Raw genomic sequence first — 24,433 nt, forward strand, 5'->3', positions numbered from 1 at the left:
CTTTCCAGCTTATGAATAAAACCACTCATAACTTTTAAAAAGGACAAATAATAAAGTCAGGTAGGAACTAAAAGCAACAGCCAAGAAGGCCCAAATTAAAGAACAAAAGCATCTCCTGGTCAAACTCGCAAACATGTAAAGGGCTGAAATATCCTGCTTGTCTAACAGAAATCCCTGTCTGTTCAGGCAACTGGTCTCCAGTATATCACTTTTTTTATACCAAAGTCTTGCTGCAATCAACAAACCAGGCAATTATCTCCACTCTTGCCTGCAGTGTATGAATACACTTACCCAGCCCTCTTACAACCTACTGACATAGAGGGGGTAAGTGAGAAGAGGAAGGGGAGGAGTTGATTAATTCTTCACAATAGCTGTAGGACATGATTCCTTTTACCCCTCAATTGAAACAATTTCAACCTCCATGGAGGGACTTACTGCATCAACCCATCCTTAAGGACTACAGTAATCCCGCTGTTCTTTAGTAACATAGAATTGTCACTTTTCCTCTACTGTCTTGTAATACAGAACTATGTAAACCCATAAATCCTTTAAGGCTGTGAAACTCCTCATGCTGCAGCATTAGCTGTCTAGCTCTCAGTTAGTTAAATAGTTAAATGTCTCTTTCCTCCCTCAACATACAGGTTATCTCAAAACATTTCTTAATTGTCCCTTACCCTTCTTGTTGCAAAGCACTTATGTGACTTTCAGAATGAGTAATCCCACCAATAATAGCAGAACAGTTCAACTACTTTTTACAATATGGGCTTTTGGCTTTGCCAAATCCCCATACATTAGAGCTACCACACAGTTTAGAGCCACAACTCGCTTTCTGAAGTGCAAAAGGAGAGAGGGAAAGGGAGAGAGAGGAATGACAGACTAATTTCTTATCAAAGAAGACAGACTATAACTGGTAATGCTTCTTGGACCTTTGCAAACGGACTGCTTTGTAGGAGTCTGAATGTAAACTGATACAAAATATTGCATGAAGTTGTGCCGTTTGGCTTGCTTGTTCAGTGCTCACATTTTGTTCTTTAAGGGCAAAAGTTGATTGTTTGCCTTGAAGGATTATTCATTTTACTTTTAAATGTGAAAATTAGTAATAATGTCACAAAATACTCCTATCTGGGTTTTGTAAATATTAAACTGCTTGTACTCAGAGTGCTTGTCACTTCTCCAAACTAATCTGCACCTATAAGCACTTCTTAGAAGGATGCATTGTATTGATTCTCAGCACTGCTGACAGTTTAAATGGCACCCTGCGATAGCACTCATCAGCATAGGTATCATATCTATTGGCTCATTTTAATCCGTAATAATTCATTTAAACAAATAAATCATGCAACAGTTGTGTATAACCACATAGAAACTAAATGTGGAGAAAACCATAAGTGATTCAACTGGAATATGTTATGAGTATCTCTACTTTTTACAATCATGTTCTTTTTAGCAGTTAAATCAACTTTTCTCTAAACAATACCGTATTGACAACAGTGCATTGTCAATAGGTTGTTCTGCTGCGTTGCTGAGATAACCAGCATGAATTTTGTTGTACTAAATTCAGTATCCAAATATGAAAAATACAATGATTGTCCAAACAATTTGAAAGTGATTTGTTCTATGAATTGCAACTCTGTGTGTTAAGTGTTGACTACCGGAATATTGCTTTTTCTTTTATATACTACCTGTTGAAAATATTCCCATGTTTTAAAAATCATTCTTAGTCTGCCATTAGCTCAAGATTAATTAATTGCAAATGAATTAAATTAGAATGGATTTTGTTGAACTTTGGCTCATATTTCATGTTTCTGTACAGTAACAGGTTGATCCTGAGTTTAGTTATGGTTTATAGTACAGATTTTTATTATTAGAAATGTAGATTAATGGTAGGTTTCAATTATTTATTTTTTTTTCAAATTACCTGAACCTTAAAATCTTTCATTTGAGTAAACATTCCTGCAAATAAATCATTTACTAGCATGATCAGATAGTGTAAATGAAATATGTATGAACAGAGTTGAAATGAGTTTATTTAAGAACTGAAGTGAGTATTTGTAGACAGCTTTCTAAAGCATTCATCCAGCACTACTGAACATGGCATCATTACTGAATAAAAAGAAATGACACCTGGTTAAGTACAGGGCTGACAGCACACTGGAAACAAACTATAGAAGATATTACTGGGATGGCAAAACTTTCTATGGAATAAAACCACACCAAACAATGAAATCATTGCATATCCCACCCTGAGAATGTTCCTACTTGTCTGGGCAAACACAAACTTGTGTTTTTTAAAGGGGGAATTAAAATGGGAAGGAAAAACACATGGTGGAGTCGTCATAAATGCCAGTAATTCAAAATGGGGAGATGGAAGACTGTTTGATAGAATTGGAATTACCAGGGTGTGTTCCAAAGCAGATTTATTCAGTCATTGGTTCATTATACTCTCCAGCAGCACTGATTTCACATTCAACTTGTTTGCTCTTGGGTTGGGGGGGGGGGGGGGGGGGGTGGAGAAGGGGAAGGAGGGAAGAAAGGGAAGGAGGGAGGTGAGAAAAAAGAAAAGACTGTTTTATATATTTAGATTATTTACATATTTCTACCCTGGATTTGTCATATTCATCCTAAAAATAACTCAAACAAACAAATACACCCCCCCCCCCAAAAAAAAAAACAAACAAAAGCAAACAACCCACCCCCCCAAAAAAAAACTAAAAAAACCCAAAACCAAAAATACCCCCACCAAAAACCAACCCCCCCTAAAAAAATCAACACTGATGACTTCTGATTTTGTTAGGCTTCAAAGCATTTTACAGACATTAAGTAGTTAAATTTCACAACACTTCTCTGAGACAGAAAATTAAGTATCGAAATTCCCATTTGTTGAATAAGGAAACTTAGGGACAAAGGTTAAGTGATTTACTGAGGCCACAGGAAACAGTATAACCAGTGGAATAAGGAGCCCTTCCAACCCATTCCTGTGGCTGGTAACATACAAAGCGGCAAAATTTCACAGTCTTCATCCATAGTCTGGCCTGTTACTCCTTCCCACCCAGATAAAAAACATTTTCAGTGAAGCATTATTCTGTATAAAGTAGTGAGCTTTCTATTCTGTTATCTCTTTATTTCAAACAAACTGATTTTTTACTCTTTTAAAAAGCTGTATTATCTCACAGACAAGCTAATCTTACTCTCAGGAATATAAAGTGTCAATGGATACTGAAAATGTGGCTAACACTGAAGTGTCCAGGAGCCACACGAACACAGACCAAAAACGATGACTTAACAGCTCCCTTGGAGCTTTTGGACCAAGTAGACCACGTCATAAGTCAAACCAAACAGCTTTTTTTGAATGTAAAATGTCAATTCCATTGAAAACAGCTTCTGAAACAAAATTAGTTTGAGAGTTTTTTCTAATTATTTTTGACTGGAAATTTTGAAATCAGATTAATTTTCTGTTTTCTAACTGAAATGTTTTCTTAAGGATTTAAAAGAACAATATTAATATATTAAATCAGATTCCTTACTTCCGCACTTATTTCTTCCTCTTATCTTTGCCAGGATAGCAATAAAATTTTTAAGCAGAAATAGTATTTCTGTTACACTCTCTATTGTAACCTGTCTCCCTCCCCTCTTCCTTTTATGTTACTCCATTTAATTTTCAAGCCTTCCTTGACTTTTAAAGACAGAAAGGAAAAGCCAAATAGTGTGGATATGCTACCACATATCCAGAAAAAGTGAGAAAACTGTGAAACAGTTACAGAGGTAGAGAGAAGACAAAAAGCTGACATTTCATACATTAAAGAATGTTTTGAGTTAAAGTGAGTTAAAGTGACTCAGAACAAAATTTTTTCATTACAAGCACATTTGAAATGAATCTTTTTCCTTGTTTGTTTGTTTTTTTATGGTATTCCTCTTGAAACTCTTTTGAATGGGAGAAGGTGAAGGATATTTTGGACAGTTTTTCCATACAGAAACCTGTGATTTTAGGTGAATAGGATAAACTTCACAACACCTTTTAGGGTACTTTTGTTACGTTCCCTAATGATCACTTTCATTTTTCTGTATTTGGGTAGCTTAGATCGTTTATGTAGGGCACATCGAGTAAAAGCAGTTGTCAAGAAGTTAATTGTCCTATAGGATCTTAAGGTCCTTTCCAACCCTAACGATTCTATGATTCTATGATTCTATATAAACATGCTCTAACAGGCCAAGCTTACTTGAAAAATTTCCCTTTCTGCAAGCATCTTTAAAACACACAGTTTGTGTAAGCAGAGTGCTTTGTTAGGTAGTTACTATAAGCAGCTCTTTTCTGAGCAGGAGCTGGAAACAGACTGTAACCTCTTAACTGCATGCAACCTGCACCAAGACACTTGAACCATTCTGTGAGGCAGTGCCACGTGATAAAGCACAGCAAATGTGGGCCTATATTGAGAGGAGCTTGTAGCAGACAACCTGGCAATCCCCAGAACTTCAGCTGGGCTTGCACGCATTTCAGTAGTGGTCAGGACTGCCCTCACACAGGCAGGGACTAGTTGGGGCTGACTTCTCTGAGAACATCTCATAGGGTGCACAGCTTCTCTCATACCTTCTAAGAGGTACTGAATGGCAGCCATAACATTTCTTCAGTTTGAACTGGACATATGTATATAATTCAACAGCAAATTAAAAGTATTTACCAGGAAAAATGTTTTCATGGAAAATTGCTTTTTATTTCGGTTCATTTGAAAAGTGTATTCCTTGAATACGCTATCACAACAAGAAGATCTATGGGACATAATGCTTTCGGTATTTGGTGGAGCTTCCCTGACATGTGATTGACAACAGTATATTTTAAATAGTAAAAAATTCTTTAAAAAAAACAAAATTATTCATTTAGATTATACTACCAGCAGAATCACCTGAAGCTCACATGAAGCACTTGCTAACGCATGTGTTGATTTAATCCAAAGATTTAGGTTAATTTTAAAAGGTAATTGGAACAATTTGCAACATGTGCCAGAAAAGTGTACCAGGCTTCCATCTGTACTTTGTTTCGATCTGATGCTATTAAATAGACATTCATGTGACCACCCCGACCTATCCAGAACTCCCACTGGCTTTCAAGATTGACAGTAACGCCAGGGAGAAGCTTATGAATCAGGGCAAATCTGCTAAGGCACATAACTCCCTTTTTCAATAGTGCCTCAAGCATTTAGGCACAGATCTTGGAATGAATCTTAGCAGTAATAAATTTCCTAAAGACCATGGCCTTAATGCCTTAGTTGCCCAATCTTTGACATAACCTACCCTGCCAGGGGTGTTAAGAGTCTAAATGATAAACAGCCTTAAAGTGCTTTGAGATCTACAGACAGCATACGGCATAGAAGTATAAACTACAAGTATGTATTTCCTTGAAAGATCCCAAAAGCATACTAAAATTCTGACTCAGGACTACTGAGAAGAGCTTTTAACTTTTAGAAAATGGATGGTGATCACAATAGTAAGGCTGTGTTTTGGCTTGTTGGGTTTGTTTTGTTTTGCTTTGCTTTCTTATAATGTTACAGATGATGGCCTTCCATTGAACTGCTTTGTGTCCTTACAGGCAAAAATGCCAGCCTAGTTCAGTAGAAGGGAATTATTATTCCCAGGGTACCGTGGAGTTAGTGTGGTCAGTCAAGAGGAGTGTGTGCTGCCCAAGCCTTAATGCAGTCTCTGGGCTGTCCTGTAATTGAAGGTCTCTAAGAAAAGCCTTATGTGTTTTTGACCTGCCCTGAATGCATCTCAAGGGCAGAGTTACTATGCTTTAACTAAACATTTCACTTATGAATGCCTCTGCTGTTATCTAAGTTGTTGGTATCGTGTTGAGGAGGGAACCCAGGGGAATGAAGTGAGAAGTGAACAAGACAAGAATGTGGAAATAATGGTGAGAAATAAAAAGTATGTTAAAACACAACACAGAAATTGAATGGCAAGAAATGAAGAGGCATAAAACATGCCTCGGAAGGGTCAAGTCGCACAAGGTATGAAGAGGGAGGTTATTTTGGAAAATGCATTGAAACTACCTCCATTTCTATTTACAAGCTGATTGCTGATTCAGCAGTACCTGTCGTAAAGATCATGTCTCAACAGCAAAGGAATTGTTGTGAGAAGCAAATCATAAAACCAACAGGTGCAGAGAACAAGCTGCTGCTGCTGCTATGCTTGGGAAAAAAAAAAAAAGTAAATTACAGGTCTCACATTTAACGCCAACTACAAAAAGTTGAGGTGGAAGAAAACATTGTAAGAATAAGAGTGTGTGAGCAAGCACCTATCCCTACCGTGGTTTGTTGGTGGCTCATTTTTCTCAGCACGTTTTCCGTACAGGATCTCTCTCTATATGTATGCGCATGCATGCAAGTATGTGTGCATTTGCCATTTGTTGTTTTTTGTTTTTGTTTTTTTTTTTTAATCTACCTCTCTCCACCCTATTTCTCACTGGTTTCTCTAATGAAAGTTCTACTACTGAAAGATAGAATCTACCTTCTTTCTCTCATTATTTTAAATTATATTTTGTGAGCTGCATAGGGACTTCCTGGACACAACTGTCCTATTAATTAAATTATTGGTATTGTTAATATTATTATTTACATTAATAAAACTGTGAATGCTGTGACTGGAAATACAGAATGTCTCAGCCTGCACATTCAGGGCAACTAAGCGTGCCTGCTTGTGTGGGAGTGCAGCTAGCCTTACCGCTAGCATGTCTTTAGCCTTTTCTACCGCAAACCAGTACGGATTTTATGTGAGCTGTGCTTCTCCAGCAGCAGTAACAATAGTCACCAGGTGCCAAAATAATACTGTCCCCCAACTCTCTCTTTTGCTGTGCTACCCAGCAAGCACCCATGCACCCGCACACCCCTCAGGCAGCAAGCAGAGGGCTCTCAGTCGAGTCCACCAGCCAACTCCAGAGGTAATGCGGCTAGAGGAAACCTCACAAGAGCTGCAGTTAGCCAACTGCCATATGCCCTGACAAAGCTACCGACAGCAGCAGAGAGCCCAGGGAGTGCTTTTATCATTAGCCCCTCACCCAGCAGTGGAGGAAACTCATTTAGCCCCATGCTGGACTTTCATTAGGAGCGACTTGCATCAGATGGTCGCAGCGTTCTGGCACTGGTGTTGCCTGGTCCGTTGCTGGAGACATGGCCATATCTCACCCCAGCAGGGATCCCAGATTGGAGCAGCTCTTCATTGACAGATGCCAAGACAGCAGCAGTAGCAGCGACAAAGGCAGCTTGGCTTAGTGCTATCTTTTATGCTGCCATGATGCAGCCCTAAACTTTTCAGAGGCAGCTTTTTATAAACTACTTTTTCCTGTTAAATCTAAGACAGAAATGCAGGGAGTCTGCATAGATAGGGAGAAATAAACTAAAATAAAATATGCCTGAAATTATCACTTGAAGCTAAAGCAAGCAGGAAAGAAACCATCACTGACAATCATTATTTCTAACCTTGGGACTGTAATAAAAAATCAATGAAGCAAGAGATGTCAATATTCTAGTAACAATGATGTTATACCACTGCCCTTCCCTCCCAACATCCTAGGAGCTTATGTTGAAAATATACATAAATGGAAGTGAGGGTGTCAGAACAGAAACACTTTTCTCTTTCCAGAAATATCCCACCATTTTGGGACCACTATTTGTATTTACTGGCAGGTGAGGATTTTCAAGGAGAGGTTAACCAAAACAGTATTTTTTGATACTGAGCTGTGAGTTCTTTAAAGTCCATAGTGACTCTGTCAAATGTGACTAAAAAAAACCCCAATAAACCCCCAAAAGAACCAACAAAGGCAGCAGAGCATCTTGACTGTCTTCACTGCCTTCCTGCCAGCTTCCCAAACATGGATATTCAGTATTTAAATCACTCATAATTTTTGCAGTCGACTACCTCACCGTGCAGGTACTTTATAAATTGATATGGGCTAACAAAGAAACCCCTAAATAAATCTCTTGATTTTATCAGTGGTTTTTAATGAACTTCTGTGTTTAACCAAAAACAAACACACCCAAAGCAGAAAACTAGCTTTTAAAAATCTATTATTGCTCTCCCTTACTTTTCCCATCAGCATAGTAAGGGGCTGTCCCACACTGTTTAATGGGTTTGCCTTTGGGGAAGGCAAAACATCAGTAGGTCCTTTTTACAGCTAGGAAAAAAACAGTAAGAGAGATAGAGGGTCCCAGCTTCCTGAGTGGAAACTACAGCCATGACTTATACGCACAGGGTTGGATGTAGTGTGTGTGAAAGTCTGGTACTGCAAGGCAGGCGACAAGTCGGGAGGCTGAGGTGGGAGCCTGGGGGAGAGGCAGCAAGCCTCACCTTAACTAAACCTGGTGCCTAGCTCTTCTCTTCAGGTGGGGATCCAGGGCCCAGCAACCTCCCCTGACAATGCAGCTCTTCATTCCCCAGAGGGAATGATTCACCTTTCCATTAACCAGTTTTATGCCTGTATAGCCCAACTGCACCCTCCGTGTGAGCCCTGTGGGTGTGAAAGTGCACCCTGTTTGCAAAGGCACCTCTAATGCCCGCACACATACCATGACCACTGCCTTCAGCCATCACCAGTGCCTGCAGCTGAGTGGACTGTCAGGCACTGCTGACAAAAGAGGCAGGTATTTTTAATTCACTTTTTTATTTTGCTCTATAAACCAAAAACCCATTAGGGTGGACAGCAGGGCAGGTTGCACCGTGGCACAGGTGACTTAGTGCCAGCAGCCACGTGCCCTATGGCTGCTTGTCACAGGCCTCACAGGCTGTCACTTGTCTCTTCACAGCATATGATGCTGAGGAAGATACCAGCAGTTTTTTTATTATGTATTATGTATTATTTTATTTTATTTTATTTTATTTTATTTTATTTTAATTTATTTTATTTTTATTTTATTTTACTTTATTTTAATTTTTTAATTATTTTTTTCAAGTGCACCCGCTGCCAAAGGCTTGTGGAAAGCAAGCACATGACAGCCTTGCCTCCCCGTCTTTTGTGTGACCGGACAGGCTGCCTCCTCTCCCTTCCCCCGCTGGCGGGACAGAAGCCCAAAACGAAGGACTAACGCCGCGGCAGCCCCACAGAACGAAGGCACAGGGCTCGGGCTGCGGCTGGCCGTGCTTCCCGCCGGCCCTGCCGCCAACCTCGCGCCTGGCCTGGCCCGCCCGGGCAGCGCCAGCGCTGTCGCCGGCCCCGAGCAGGTGGGCGGTGTTGAGGCGCCACCTACCGGGAGGCGGTGGCAGCGGCCCCCGGCCGATCGGGAAAGGGGCGGGGGGGCTCCGAGTGTGTTTTTGCGGGGGGGGAGGTATATATATGCGTACATGTATGTGCCCATACACACGTACATATACATATACACATACACATGTATTCATTTTAAAAATAAAGCGCTTATTCCAGCAGAAAGTCCCCGAGCACCTCCACTGCAGCTAGCGAGAGAGCCGGGCCCCGGCCTCCAGAGGACTCGGCGCTGCCGGTCTGTGTTGTGCCTGACCCGCAGGGCCAGGCTAGGGGAGAGCAGGCACCGGCCTGGGGAACGGCAAAGGTCGGGGAGGGGGTTTGTGTGTGTGTGCAAAAAAGCAGTCTCCGCCGCGTTAGGGGCTGGGCAGCAGGGGGTGAGGTGGGGGGACAGCATGGTTCCTGGTTTTAATTGCTTCCATTTGGCCACTGCCTGGGTTGGGAGCGACATGTATGTAAGAGAATGTGTCCTGACCACAGGAAGGAACAATGTTAAACATTTTAATTATATGGGGAGTGAAACAAAGTAAAAGCAGAACAATGAGGGCAAAATATAAGGAAGGCTAATTAATGGAACATTAACAGAAGAATTTAATGCAACCAGGCTGAATCTGCTTTGCAGCATGAAAAGAAGGAAAACAGCTCTATTGTCCTCAACAGAAGTGAGCACAACCCAGTGCCCGGCATGTCATACGTGGCACTGCTGCTGTGGCCTTGAGCGGGTTGCTTCTCCTGGAAAGATGCTTCTAAGACTCAACATCTTTAGGAAGCTGTGAACCAGCCTATCCAGGCTTGAAATCTGTACAAATGCCAAGCATGCTGTTGCTCATATAATCATTAACAATCATAGGTAAAGTATATCTTCAAAACTACTCTTTAAATAAAAACACTTCCCACAGACTGTATGAAATACGATATGCTTTGAAAAGGGCCATCCAGTTGCCATGACACAGTTTGTCACACATACTGTAGCTGGTTATTCCTACACTCCAAATGTGGGCATTTCATGCAGCCTGAGGGTCAAGTTGGACCAGCAACCTCAGTAGTCAGTGGGAAGGTGAAAAAGAGGATGCTAATGCCAAAATTTGCCTTCTTGTGTTCTGTGGAGAAGATCCACCCTCTGACAGTGACACACTAACTACAGAGGAAGCCCAGGAAGCCCACCTGGCTGGTTTGGTTGGTCAATGGTGGGCTGCAGAGCTGCCATGAGCAACTAATTTCCCTTCAAGGACCTCCCCTAAGGTCTGTCCATAGTAACAGGGAGGTCCCTCTCTCTGCAGCTCCAGTTGATAGGAGATTGAAGTACAAACCAAATTAACTAGAGGAATATTTTTCAGGTAAACTCTTCTGTTCCAAGAATAATGTGTCTTTGGCCTTTCCTCACTATCATGAGGCATTACAGCATGTGTGCATGAGCAGGGGCGACGGAGGTCGGGTTAAGGATCCTTTGTTTAATTTGGCCCAAGTGCTGTCTCAGCTTGTGTGACAGTTGGTGCTCTAATGAACTTATCCATTACATTCCCTGAACTTTAGCGAGGTTTGCAGACCTGTTGATGACACTTAAGTAAATGCAAATAAATCGAAGCGTTTTCAGGGGAAGCATTCACATATTGTGAGATACATATTTTAATCAGAAACTTGCAATTCTTAGTAGACTGTGACTGGCTCAGTTAACTTTATATAAATCAAAGCAAAATGCAGAGAGTATGAACATCAAAAACATATCAGAATCCCACAGACAGGTATGCCAGCACCTGGCAGTGCTGGCCAAAATTTGCAAAAAGGTGTCAAAGAGCCTCACCAGGCATTTAGGACTTAATGTAAATCGTAGTCATCCTAGTGGGGGTTTTGCCATTGCCTTTGCTAGAAGACAAAGGCATCCTTTCTCTCAGGAGGCAGGAAACAAGAAAAGTCACCATTAGTATTTGGTGACTACAGGGTTTCCTAGTACATGTTGCAGTCTCTTGAGCAAGCAGTTGTTTTGTGTGCTGTTTTTTAATCATCTTATTTTGTATTTTATGTTATGTATGTACATAGCAAATGCACTGCAGATTAGAGAAAGTACTGCTAGTGAATGGTGAGATGGTAAATCACAGTAAAGTATATCTGTTGAAAGTTGTATCATGCTTTTCCAAATTTCATGGTGATGTTTAGACCTTAATGTTTTCCCCTGAATAATAGGACCTTTTCCTAATGGCGCTTGAAGAATAAGTGTTTGGATGTTTCTGCAACAGATGGACTGAAATTTGAAGTTGTAAATGGTTTGGATGAATCTGAGTCGTACCTGACTTCTGGCTGATATTAGGCCAGGTTTAAACTAATCTTTCCCCAAATCTACAGAACTTGTCACTTAAAAGCTGACTATCACCGAATGTTATAAAATTTTAAATCCAGAAACATATGTAGTTCTAATTCTTTCAACGTTATGATCCTAAAGCACTGTGTCTAGATATGAGTCTTTAAGCATTTGGAGACCAATTTCATTAACTTTTTTGTGTCGCCCACCTTATGGTTTATTGCATCATAAATATCTACGTTGTATAATATTCTATGTAAAACTTCATAAAACTTACTTAAAAGAAGCTATTGATCAAGGAAACCAGAGTGGATACAGATGGCCAGATTTTTTCTGTTTCTACTGGAAATCTCAGTCCACCAAAATTAATGCCCTATCATGGAAGGCCTGCATTTACTCTGCTACTCCACATCTTCCAGCCGTATCTAAAGGCCATTTCAGAAATGAGACAAATTAAGACAGCCCTTGTCTTTTCCTATCCATCATCTGAATGAATGAAGGAGGGTGTGCAAAACTATTTGGAATTATGGCCTTGTCAGGCACATTTCTTATGCGTCAGTGTTAGAGGCTATGCTAGTGAAAACAGCTTTCAGATGAGCAGAGCTTGGAAACTCATTCTTCAGAAGTTTGCCAACTCAACTTTCTGCTGTTCTAGTAGTCATGAACGCTCTCCTGAAGCCACCCAGTGGAAGATTGCTTTGAGCATCACTCTATTCCAGGAACACTTGAGAATGTTGCAGAAGGCCTGATTGCAACAGGAGAAAACCCCCTGTGCTTCTCAGAGGAGCTGGGGCTACTGCATGTGAGCAGATGGCTGATATAAGACAAGTTCCTTTTGGCTGCCACTTCTACAATCAGATGACAGCAGAGGCCAATTGCAAGTAGTTTTTTTATTTTTTTCTTACCCATTAGAGGAAAATTATCTGTCTGCTAGATATTATTCTTCCTGGTATAGAAGATCAGACCAAGAAACAGACCATGCCAGGGTGGCCAGAAGAGACAACACATCGGTGTGGCAAATTTAAATATGATATTCACTGAAGTCCAAATGGGACCATATCTGAAATCCAAAGTGCATTGCACCTGTGGTCTCTTCTGGTGCTGGGTTAAAGCTTTTGGGACCAGATAGTCTTTTGTATGCAAATATAAAAGTGCTAGTAAAAATCAAAGGGGACCAAGCCATCTTCCTAGAGCTGGTCATGTTTGTAAGCAGTAATTCAAATAGTTTCTGGAGCCCCTCTGGTACTAAAACTTTCCTTTTCTATGAGATCATACCCTTACTATTTTCTCCACTGAGGATCATCATAACAGTTTTCAGGTACAAGTATACCTGGTAAGGCAGAGAGCTTGACATCACTCCAGTCAACCCAGCTCTAATGGGAGGCTCTTCCAGGCCCCATTACAAGCAAACTGTTTTGGTACTTGTTTTGTATTTTCTGTAGCATGTACTCTGCACTATAATGTTTTCACAACCTCAAGGTACAAAAATACAGCAACAATGGAGGATCTGCAGTGGCTCCATGGAGGGTAATAAAATGCCAGCAGTAAGAAATGGGAAATATGCATGGCAGTACTCATCTCTGGACAATTCTATTGACCTGCAGTAGGACTGATGCGTGAGCACAGAAGATGAGTGACATATGCAGGCAAGGGACCAGCAAGTATATCATTAATAGCAGGTATATGTGTCAGCTTCTCTTAGAAGACAGATGAGCAAAAGGGCTCAGAAACTATAGCAAACTAAACATGCAAACAGTAGTGGTTAATCTTTGTGCAAGTCAAGAAAAGGTAGAAAGACTATAGGGAATGTTATGCATGGGAAAGCAGGTCTGTGGTCTTCGAAGTTTTCTCTCAAATGGGTTCATTGACCCTTGACCATTAGAAAATGCCTTTCACTTCTTCAGCCTAGCTCTGCTTCTGAAACTCATACTAGGCATTGAAGAGAAATACTGAGGAGAAATAACATATTTGCTAATCCATTTTACCATCTCACACTTTTTAATGATGAGGAGCAAGGGATGCAGTGAAGGCTAACATATTGTTAATACTCTCTATTAAAGTGCCACCATCATTTTTATGAATGAAATGTAGCAATGAGGCATGCGTGTATGTCTTTCTGTGTGTGTATTTGCATGGGGTATCTATAAATATTCCTTCAGGAAGGGCTTTCCAAGATGCTGAAATAATTCAATATGGTATTAACTAGTCCCCAAAACGCGAAGTGATCACCACAGATTCCAGCCTCTTGCTTTTTTAGTGCATTAGAAGCTATTTTGACAGTAAGTATGCTTTCTTTACAGTTTCCTAATAGAATAATTAAATTTGCATATTTTACAGAAAAATAAGAATGTAAAAAGACCTGCCTTGAATGGTTCTAATTTAACAGCTTCTGGAATTTATTTATAGAGATCTGGAAGGATTTTGAATGCAATGTGGTTTTGTCAGAGCAAATAAAGGTACCTCTTAAATGATATTTGGCAGCTAGCATCACCCAGACTTGCTTGTCATTCATGATTCTGAGCAGCTGGATGGATGAACCCTAGGATTCTTCTCACTGCCTTCCTGTCTCCTCTTCATCCTTCATCTTTCCTATTCCCTCCTGAAAACCAGCATTTGTCAGACTGGAGATGTAGGTATGGTTATGGAAGTATGGACTTTTTGTGCTCTACAGCTAGAGCCAAGCTCACAGTCTTAGGACTGCATGATTTTACTGTGAGGTTGAACAATCTTTAGCTTGCCATACATTAAAATCAGCTGGTGTGTTACATGCTTGTAGAGCTATGCATTTAAATGGGAACTGCATCTGCTTCTACAGGAATCAGCAAACAGCTTAGGGAAGGGGAACACTTTAATTTCAGGGTACAAGGAAAGCCAGGGGAGATGATCATTGCTGATATGAATGCTAGGATCCTACAGGATGTGGGCTAATAGTGAACTGTGAGATACCTAAATGAATTTCTGCTTTCCCAGAAAGCATGAGCAACCAGAAGTTCCCATATGTAATTTCTCCAAGACTCCACAAGGCACCTCAAAGAGAATAACCTATAATCTGCAAAATGCAAAAACTCTTGTTTGCCAAGTACCAAGTATCTTAGTGAGGTTTCATGCAGAGCTGAAAGCCTACTTCTGGGAAACAAAACAAATCAAAAAAAAACCAACCACCCCAAAACCACCCCCCCCAAAAAAAAAAAAAGCCAAAAAAAACAAACCCAAAACAACAATAACAACAAACACCAGAAAAAGAAAAAAAGGTGAAACCTGCAAAATTCAAAAATTAGGGTTTAGTTGGAGTTACTCCTGTAGCTTAAAAGCTGTAGCAATGGTAGAAATAACCTGGGGAAAAAACAGATGTATAGCTAGCGTGTAAATTCAGGACATAGCGATGAAAGCATCTCTGCATGTTTTTATATGGTTCTAATGAAAAACAATTGCTAATAAGAAGTGACTGGTTAAATTGTGTCAATGACCAGTCCTATTCTGCATGTTCTGCTGAAGCCAGGCACTCTCTGAAGACAGCTGGAGCTCAGCCAGAATGTCATGACCATAGTCAAGGTCATAGGTCCTCATGTGCCAAGTAATGCAGTTTGGTTCCTGATCTTTACAAAATCTTTCTCCATAGGGAAGCAAACTGGAATATACTCAGTTGGACATGTTAGTATTTTTAATCCTTATGTCTTTTGATATAAAAAATAAAGCTACCAGTTAGTTTTTTGTTTCATTATTAAGCCCTTGGTTTTACAAGGATTTCAGAACTTGGCCTAGATTAGAAACAAAAATAGTAAGAACTCCTTTTCACAAGAAATAAGATTTAAAGGTATTAGGGGGTATATGCCCTCCTTTTTGGCAACCAACACAGGGAGTTCTTTTTTTCTGACCCTGAAAAAAAAAATCATCTAGAGTAGCTCAAAAAAAGCATTTTTGTAAATGCTATTTGTAGTAATATTCTACTAACACTCACAGAAGAGTCTTTTCACAACCCTTTTCTTGCTAAAATTGCACTTGCTATGAATAGTTAGTATGAGGCACAGTGCGAAGGGATTGGACTGAATGTTGAGACAGGTGTATTTTTGGCTCAGCCACAGCCCCAGTATGTAATTGTGGTCTCTGCATCAGTTTTCCTTAGTACCATAACTTGTCTGTTCTACCTAAACAAGAGTGTTTAAAGACATTGTGTCTTACTATGTATTTGGAAGTAACTGTACCCAAAACAATGGTTTGTACTTGAATCCTTATGCTCCTTTACTATTGAAATAACAGCAGCCTTTCAATGGTTGCATCTTCAGAAGAGTTGAGCAGCTTTGACATCATACTTTAATCTTAAATTGGGCTTTGTTTGGAACTGTAGCAGTCAGGAACAAGCTACTATGTGTGGGCATGTGAATGCAGGAACAAACAGAAATGGTTGCATCCAGGAGTCTGGAAATCATTATGTTGCTGCCATAACAGGCAGCCACATTGTACAGTTCTTTCCAGAATCACAACCTCAGTTTGAAAGGCCACTATACTTCCCAGATTTTGCAGCAAAGAAAACCTGGCTGTTTTTTTTGAGATTCCTGATAGTTGTGATTCCACATCCTGAGCTGGTGCCACTGCTGGCTGCTAAGTGGCCTCATCAGTCTCCAATACTGCTGCCAGCCAGTTTCCCTTCCATTCTTTGGTGCTGGCAACCACATTCTGATGCAAGACTAATTCTCTCTCCTCAGTGACAATGTTTTTTTGGAAACAGTTTATCTGTTGTGCCAGACAATATCAGACCTGCGGTTCAACTACTGTAGCACCTGCTCTCTGGCATTCTGTCGTGGAAGTAGCTCTCATCTTGGTCTCTAAGTTAGAAGAATTCAATGTTCATGCCCAGTTTTGATCAATTTCATCTGTCTCAGAAGAAAAGTGCAAGAATTTTCATATTCTTATTACAGTTCAAAGAAATTTCCTCTTCAGATTCTGTCTTCTATGTCTCATTGCGTAGGCATGTTTCAGTCTGAGCTGCATTTGTTATCTTGTTCAACCAAAGGTTCCCTTCTTCTTGCACTATGAGACACCCAATCTAACTCCTCCCAGCCTTTCTCTAGTGTTATGAATATACACTATGTTCCCTAGTCTATTTCCTCATTAGATGTTTGAATTTCCTGAGACTTGTCCGTACTATAGCTGTGCCATGCATTTGCAAAAAACCATCCCTTTCAGATGAGCTGGCCAAGTGACCTGTGGCAATACTCGTCATGACCAAATTTCATGGCTCTAAATCACATCATAATTTTGCTGTCCCTCCCCATCGGTATCCCTTAGAAAAATATGTCTTATTTTTAATGAACTCAGCCAATATGGCAAATAAGTTTTCTTTTCATCCATTCTCATAACGAGATGATAGCTGATTCACAAGTAAATAATCCCAGCTAAAATTGCTACTGCCATCTGCTCTTTCATTCCTAGATTTTTAGAACTGAAAGGGTCATTTGCTCACCTTACCTGAAAATGAAAAATGCCAGGCAAATTGCCTCCAATCAACAAAATGCAGCAAATAAGTGAAAGACCAACAGAAAAACTGGTTGATCAGTATGTTAGAAAAGGCAGCAACTTTCTTTTTATACTGAAAAAATGTATGTGCTGTTAAATGTGCAATTTAACCTGCTCTTTTTTATTTAAAATATCAGAAATCTTCACACACCCTGCATCCACATATGAAAGATCCTGGTTGCTTCATATTTGAATTCCTGAATTTAAACTTTGGTGTTCCAGGACAACTGGGCTCAAGGCCAAGAGCCTGGCATTCTCTCTCTTCCCACATCCACATAAAAAGTAACTGGGACTCTGGTCTTGCACTGGAGACTCTTAACTGTTCTGCATATATGGAAAAGTGAGTCTCAGAAGACAAGCTAATGAAAATAAACTATTCTGCCAACTGTGCATAAGAATTCTGTGCACAATCACCTGTGTGGTGTGGATGCATGCCTGCCTAAAGAACATAAGCTTGAGAGCTGTAGACCTACCTAGCCAGTAAAAGGGAAAAGTCAAACAGGAAAAGTGTTTAAGGCCTCACTTTTTCTTTCTTCGATAATCATAACATTGTTGGTTTCTCTAGAGAAGTTGAAGTATCTTAGTTTTTTTCCTCAATGGTTAAAACTACATTTCTTGGGAAACACTAATAAATTGAACAATAGCACACTGGAGCCTGCAGAGATTGGGTCCAGTTTGTACACAGAAAAAAACAAAAAAATCCCCAAAACAACCCCCCAAAAAAGCCCTCTTCTTAAATTTGTCACAACAACCTCATGCCTAGAACCACAGGAGGAGGCCCACACATAGTTTGGCCATTTATTATGATTTTTGCATCCTTTTGGTGGTATTTTTTGATGACAGGAGCAACTGGAGAAAATCAGAAAACAGAGCTGGAGACGATTCTGAGTCTCTTCTTGCTTTCCCTGTCTCTCTCAGGGGTTGGCAGCCCCTGAAACTATTTCAGAAATTTCCTGAGCTTTTTCCATGAAGTGCTGACTTGCAGTCGGCAGTCTGTATCACTTAGAGCAATATTCAGCATCACAAAGGATCAGATCCCATAGCTGAATCCAGCCAAGCTGGACTTACAACTTGTCAGTAGTAATCCACTGTGAGCAAGATGACAGAGTACCAAAGATCAGCATGGCTGGATGGTTGGCACATGTGCCCCACATTTTTGGGGCACATGTGTGACTGTGTGTTACGTTAATACACTCTGACTTAGTCTTATGGTAAAGAACTATCAACCTCATTCAATCTATTCATTGTGGTTGAGTGCTCACAGATTATCTGTAGGAGTGCAAATACAGCTGTTTGTTAGACAAGAAACATTCATTTAGCTCTCTGCATTGTCAAATACATTATTAGCTAATTTATAACAGGAGACTCTTTACCTCCAGTATTTGTGATGAACCTCATTTGAACCTATTTTGTACCTATTCCATGCCTCAGCTTGCTCTGGGTAATGGGTAGTGATATGTCCTAGCCAAAAAGTACTGAATTGACTTTCATAAACATGCTGAGCTTCCAAGAGTGGCAATTAAAAAAACAAATATGCATTAATTAATTTCCAATTTCTTACCTGCAAATACAATATATTTCATGTTGATTAACAAAGAGACAATGCCCACGAAACCCACAAGATCATTTTTTTCCTCATTGTGTTTCAGAAAATAAATTTGGTTTAATACTTATTGTTAGGAACAGCACAAAATGAGATATGACAATTCTGGAAATCCTAAAGCACCAAATCTGAATTTGTCTGAAGATATTTCATCTCAGTTTCACATTCAGCATTATTTCTCATTGGTTTATTTTGTGAATATAAAAGTATTAATTCATTGCTGTGCTTAATGAGAGAAAGTTCTTAGGAGAATTCTGAGTAGCTGAATTTTAAACTAACTCGTCATTGCTGAAAATGCCAGGCCATTTCTTCAGTAGCCATTGAAATCCTTAGTTAAACAATGACATATAGCAAACAAGCAGTCGAAGAAAACCATGCCTTATTTCGATGAAACAGTAGACAACCTCACGTCCCTGTGAGGATAGTACTTATCTCCCATAAAGAAGTCACTCAGATATTTCAGGTTTAAATAGAAGATGTGTGAAAGACCATATCTTTCCTTTTCCATCTGGGTGCCACAGGATATGGGAACCTACTCAAGCCTCATAGGTAGGGAAATATTCAGATCGGCTGGAGAGAGGCCAGGAGAAAGCAATGAGAATTACAAGAAACCCAGAGCACATAGACTGTACGAAAAGACTCGAAGTCTGGTGGTGGTTGAAAGCAAAAGCTAAAGAAATGTAGGGGGGAAACATGATAACAGTCTGGCTAGTTACAAGGGAGTGCAAAACACCTTTTCATGTCCATTGAGGATAAAGGAATAATTCATTTTCAGTAAGAGAGACTTAGGTTTAGACTTCAGGGGAAAAAAATCTTGTGATAAAAGTAATGAAACACTGGGATTTGTTGCTAAGGGAAGCTGCTGAATTTCACCCCACAGTAGAGATTTTTTAGAAGGTGTTGTGAAGATGCTTTGATGTAGATATAGCTGTTCCCATCAGAAAGGTGGAAGGACAGACCAGGTGCTCTTCTGAAATACAGGATCCTGAGATGCAGCCTATTTTCTGTGTTTCTGTTATAGTCACCATTTTTATTGTCTGGGAGTAAATTAACCAGATTTAAACAGGAAGATTTTAGAGGAGAAAAAAAATCTTACTTTTTCACATTTATTTTCCCCATTACTTTTAAATGTTTCTCCTCTCCTCTGTTTTTTCCTTCTGGATCCCACGAAAAGGAAACACTCTGTGTCTCACTGCTAGATTAACCCTCCATAATCCTTATTCCATATCTATGGAATGCTTTTTTCTTGTGTGTTTTCCGAATATGTCCCTGCAAATTTACACTAAACCCTTAATGATTGTGCATTGGAATTACCCAGTTTGCAATGACAGAAGGAATTCTGTTCGTGCAGATGTCAAGGTTTGTTCTGAGCTTCTGACTCCCAGATTAGCAAAAGCAAAACTTTTATTATATGCCGCCTCAGCCACCATCAGCCTGGCAGGTAAAGAGGATTCTCACTCACTGAACTGCTCTGGATTCTTTTAAAAATCAGGCCTATGCAAAAGCTTGAAGTCATCTGCTGCTCTTCCAAAAGACTACAGAAGTTTTGTTGTACATTTCAATAGCAGTAGGAGTACTGGGAAAAGATAATTTTACCTCCTCCTCCCCCTTTTTTTTTTCCACAACAGTTCTCATAGAATACTAACTAATGCCAGCAGGATTTAAAATTGAATTCAGAATTATTTTAATTACCTTAAATGTTTTATTTTTTTTTAACTAAATGCATAAATAGGATCTGCTCAGACATGCCTAGCAGGATGCATTTAAATGCTTCATGCATATAGGCTCTTCCCTGCTTCCTTGTTTGGTTTAGTTTTCCCTTTCTTGTTTAAAAAAAAATCTAGTAGTGAGTGAATGAAACGTAATTATGCAAATATCCTAAATCCAGTTGACAGGCAGGATGCAGGCAATGCTAAAGCAAAGCTGGTAAGCTGAGGGCAACATCTACGTTTCATTATTTATTAGGGGACAGATATGAAAAGGCATTTGAGCACCCAGAGAGACAGCCAGTCAGTAATATTTACAAAAACACCTAAGAACCTAAGGTGCATTATTCCTCTACAGTTTTACTAATGTAATATGGGTAAATTAGTGGGCAAAATTAGTAAGCAGTGGCACTCCAAACTATATCTGATGATTCAGCAATCCAATGCATTTCTCTGAACGCAAATCCCAAGTGCAAAACAAGTATCATAGGTATGCATACATCTACACTGTCATTTTTTAAAACTACTGTATGCTATATGTAAGGAAGGAACATTTTGTACAATATATAGAAACTCTGCTAGTGACAGTTTTACCTGTTCATATTGAAATGCTATAGGAAATTATGGATCGTGAGCTATAATTTCAGTGGTAAAACCAAAAGTTATTTCCAAGCCTCTCTGCAAAGGTGTGTCATAAATCAGGGCAAAGGGAACATGACAAAGGACTTATGTAGTTAGCATTTTTCTCCTGGAAGTGATTGCAGAAAAACAGAAAAAAAAAACCAAAACCCAAAAAACAATGGCACTATTTTTTATATGTGCAATTTATGAAACACGTGTTGTTTTTGACAAAGCTACTTATGGATGCTGACATAAGTTAAAGGATTTAATCATAAGAACTGCATCATAAGAATGCAAGCCTTCATGTGTTGGGCTAGGTTGGTAGTTATGAACAAATGAAGTGAGTGAAGGATTCCAATCAAGATAAACCCTAAACTTTCATATTTTTAGCAGCTTGCTACAAAACTCACAGAACAAATCTGTGCTGGGTTCAGTCTACTGAACACTTATGTTACTGACTTGGACAATGGGTTAAAGAGTACACATAAAACTGGCAGATGGCATCTTTCTAGGAGGGATTCTAAGCACTTAGGAGGACAAGATTAGTACTCACAGAGATCCTAAAATGTTGCTGAAATAATCCAAAACCAACAGTATGAAATTCTAAGGACAGCTGTGCTTGGGAGGGAAGAAAACCAACTGAAAATGTAAGATGGCTAAGCAGAAAAAACTCTGGCCTTAATGGTGAATTAAAAAAATCTAATAAATTTGAATATTATGCTGAGTAAAAAGGCCAGCATCATTCTGGAATGTGTAAAGTGGTGTGCCATAAGTAAGAGATGGAGCTCTTTATTCTGACCTATGTAGCAGCCTTCAGCTAAAATATGCAGCCTGGTTTTGAGCATGGCACTTTAAGAAAAGATGCAGACAAACTAGAGTACAGGCAGGAGCAGCAACACTGCTAAGAGGTCTAAAAACATGACAGAAGGTTGAAAGAAACAGGGTAGGTGAGTTTGGAAGAGAGAAGTCTGAGGAGCAATTCAGTAATAATCTCCTAATATGTAAAATGTTTTTATAAAGATCATGGTCATCAGTTACTCTCCATGTTCACCCACCGTAGGAAAGAAATAAGTGGTTTAATATATCAAAAGGGAGAAAGAGGTTAGATTATATTAGATTAAATAAGATTATATTAAATCAGACAATAAAGAAAAACTTTCCACTTGCAAGGCTTGTTAAAGACTGGAAGAGGCTGCCTACAGAGCTGCTTTAACTTCAGAATTGAGGACTTCTATGAGACGATTAGACAAAGATCAGATAGATGGTCTGACTACATTTGACCTTCTCTCAGAGCAGGGAGATTGACTAGTTGACTTCCAAGATGCCTTTTGTCCCTACATTTCTATGATGCTACTGCTAAAACACTTCGTAAAAATTGTTCTTAAATTATCCTAAGTCCATAGTTATTTTTTAAGTAACTCACTTTTTAAAAACTAGATTCAATGCATTCAGCAGCTCTTATTGATCATGTCAGTGTTGGATAGCTCATTTGGGATTTGCATTCCAGTTTGGAAGGCCCCTTTTAGAATAAAAGGCATGATTTGTACTGATTACAGGAGAAGGTTCTGTGTTCTTCAGGACTGAGATCTGTTATGTTTCATCACAGAGATGTGCAGTTGTATTGTTATCAGGTTTGTAAAAATTGCAAGTCAAAGTTAGAGGGATTGGCCCAGGAAATACATATTAAATACGTAAACCACTATCTGTCTGTCAATTAAACGTTTATTTTAAATATCGTAACACACAGGTGGAATGCTATAAAATAAATTTGTTCGCATGTAGAATTTTCAGAGGTATTTTGAAAGGGGCTATATAGAACCTTGCCACTGAAGCATTGCTTCCTCTTAAACTCATGCAGTGGAATAGCATTTTCAGCCAAGAAGATTTTTTAATTTGAACTCTTTCTGATTGCCAGTGCCAAAAATCCTGGGAATAAAGTAGCCTTATCTGAACCCTCAAATCATGACAGATGCTTTGCAAAGATTAACATGTCTGTAATCTACAAAAAAATCCCATGCAAGTCATTCAGTTTTAAAACAGTAGGACCTGTAGGAGAAAATTTTTCCCAGGTGACAGTGTGCTTTAAATAGACATCAGTAGGCAACATGTTGTAAATATTACAATTACACACATTTCAAAGGGAGTCAAATAGCCTTTCCTTTCAACAATGAGCCAAGTTAATTCTTCCTGAAATTAAAGACAAATCTTCTGGCTGATCTTCAGACATTGAAGTGATCTGCCACGTAGATACCAATAGGCAGTTACAAGTGGGTAACAGTACCATGCAGATACATGGCAAGCAATACAGCAGCCTTCTAAAAATTGTATGTCTACGGCTTTATCCAGTCAAGAGCCACCTCTCCCACTTTTCTTCCTGTCTTCTCCTTCTCATAGTTGCTGCATTCAGATCACTTTTGCAATAACAATGTTCTCATTGTGAGCATGTTTTTGAGACCTTATGTATACTTTATAGGCTAATGACTGGCTTTGCCCCTCCGAACATGGAGGTGTCAGTGGGTATTAATAATACTGTGAAAGAGATAACAGTATTTCCATAAATTGACCTTCTCTGATGATGACTTCACCCCATTTTCTTCAGTTCAGTTTAATGACTTGAAGTGTGCTCGGTGATGAAACCATTCCCAAACATAAATTATTCACCACAGGAAAAAAAGAAGTTCCATTTTGCAATTTTCCATCAGTAACTGAGCCTCTGTAGGTGAATTGTCTGCAGAGGCAGAACAATACTTGTGACCCTCATAAACTTATTTACAGCCTTTTTAAAACAAAGTAACAAAAAGAAAAATTAAATAATAAGTAGAATAAACCTTTTCTTCAAAATAAAGGTTCACCCATTCATTTCTGCTCTTAAAAAAATATATGCATAACACGTAGTAGAAACCCCATCTTTTAAAATACTTTTACTGTAACTTATTAACAAGGTATTTCATTTAAAAGATACAAATAGGAAAGATCAAAGGGCTGGACTAGAACCAACATCACCATAAATATTTTAAATGCTTGACATTACATACCAGACACAAATAAACAAAGAAGCAAATTATAGCTAGTATTTCTAAATATAAAAATATACCCCATCTACATGTTAATATTTACATATTTTGTACTACCTCTTAAACTAGGTTTGTGAAAGGATGATTTTTCTAGTACCTCCTCCATTTCTTGTTGTATCACACCGCCACATTAACTAGAATTCAATGTAGAGAAAAAAAACTCAGCCTTGTTGCAGGAAGAATTTTTCCAGGTGGGATGTGCAGATGTTGCTGCCCTTTCCCGGTGTTGTTTCTGACCTGCTTCCTCAGCTTAGATCTGCTGGAAATTGGAGGTGAAGCCAGCCTACTGCTGGACAGCACTGTCTGCTGCAGTCTTCAAGAAATGTTCTCAGTGATGTGCCATAAATTCTTAGCTAGCTAATGAGAATGGAAACCATA

The sequence above is a fragment of the Pezoporus wallicus genome, unplaced genomic scaffold (genome assembly GCF_028554395.1).
Source record: "Pezoporus wallicus isolate ANWC-B61680 ecotype Strahan unplaced genomic scaffold, APGP_CSIRO_Pwel_v1 contig_818, whole genome shotgun sequence".
NCBI classification, from domain to species: domain Eukaryota; kingdom Metazoa; phylum Chordata; class Aves; order Psittaciformes; family Psittacidae; genus Pezoporus; species Pezoporus wallicus.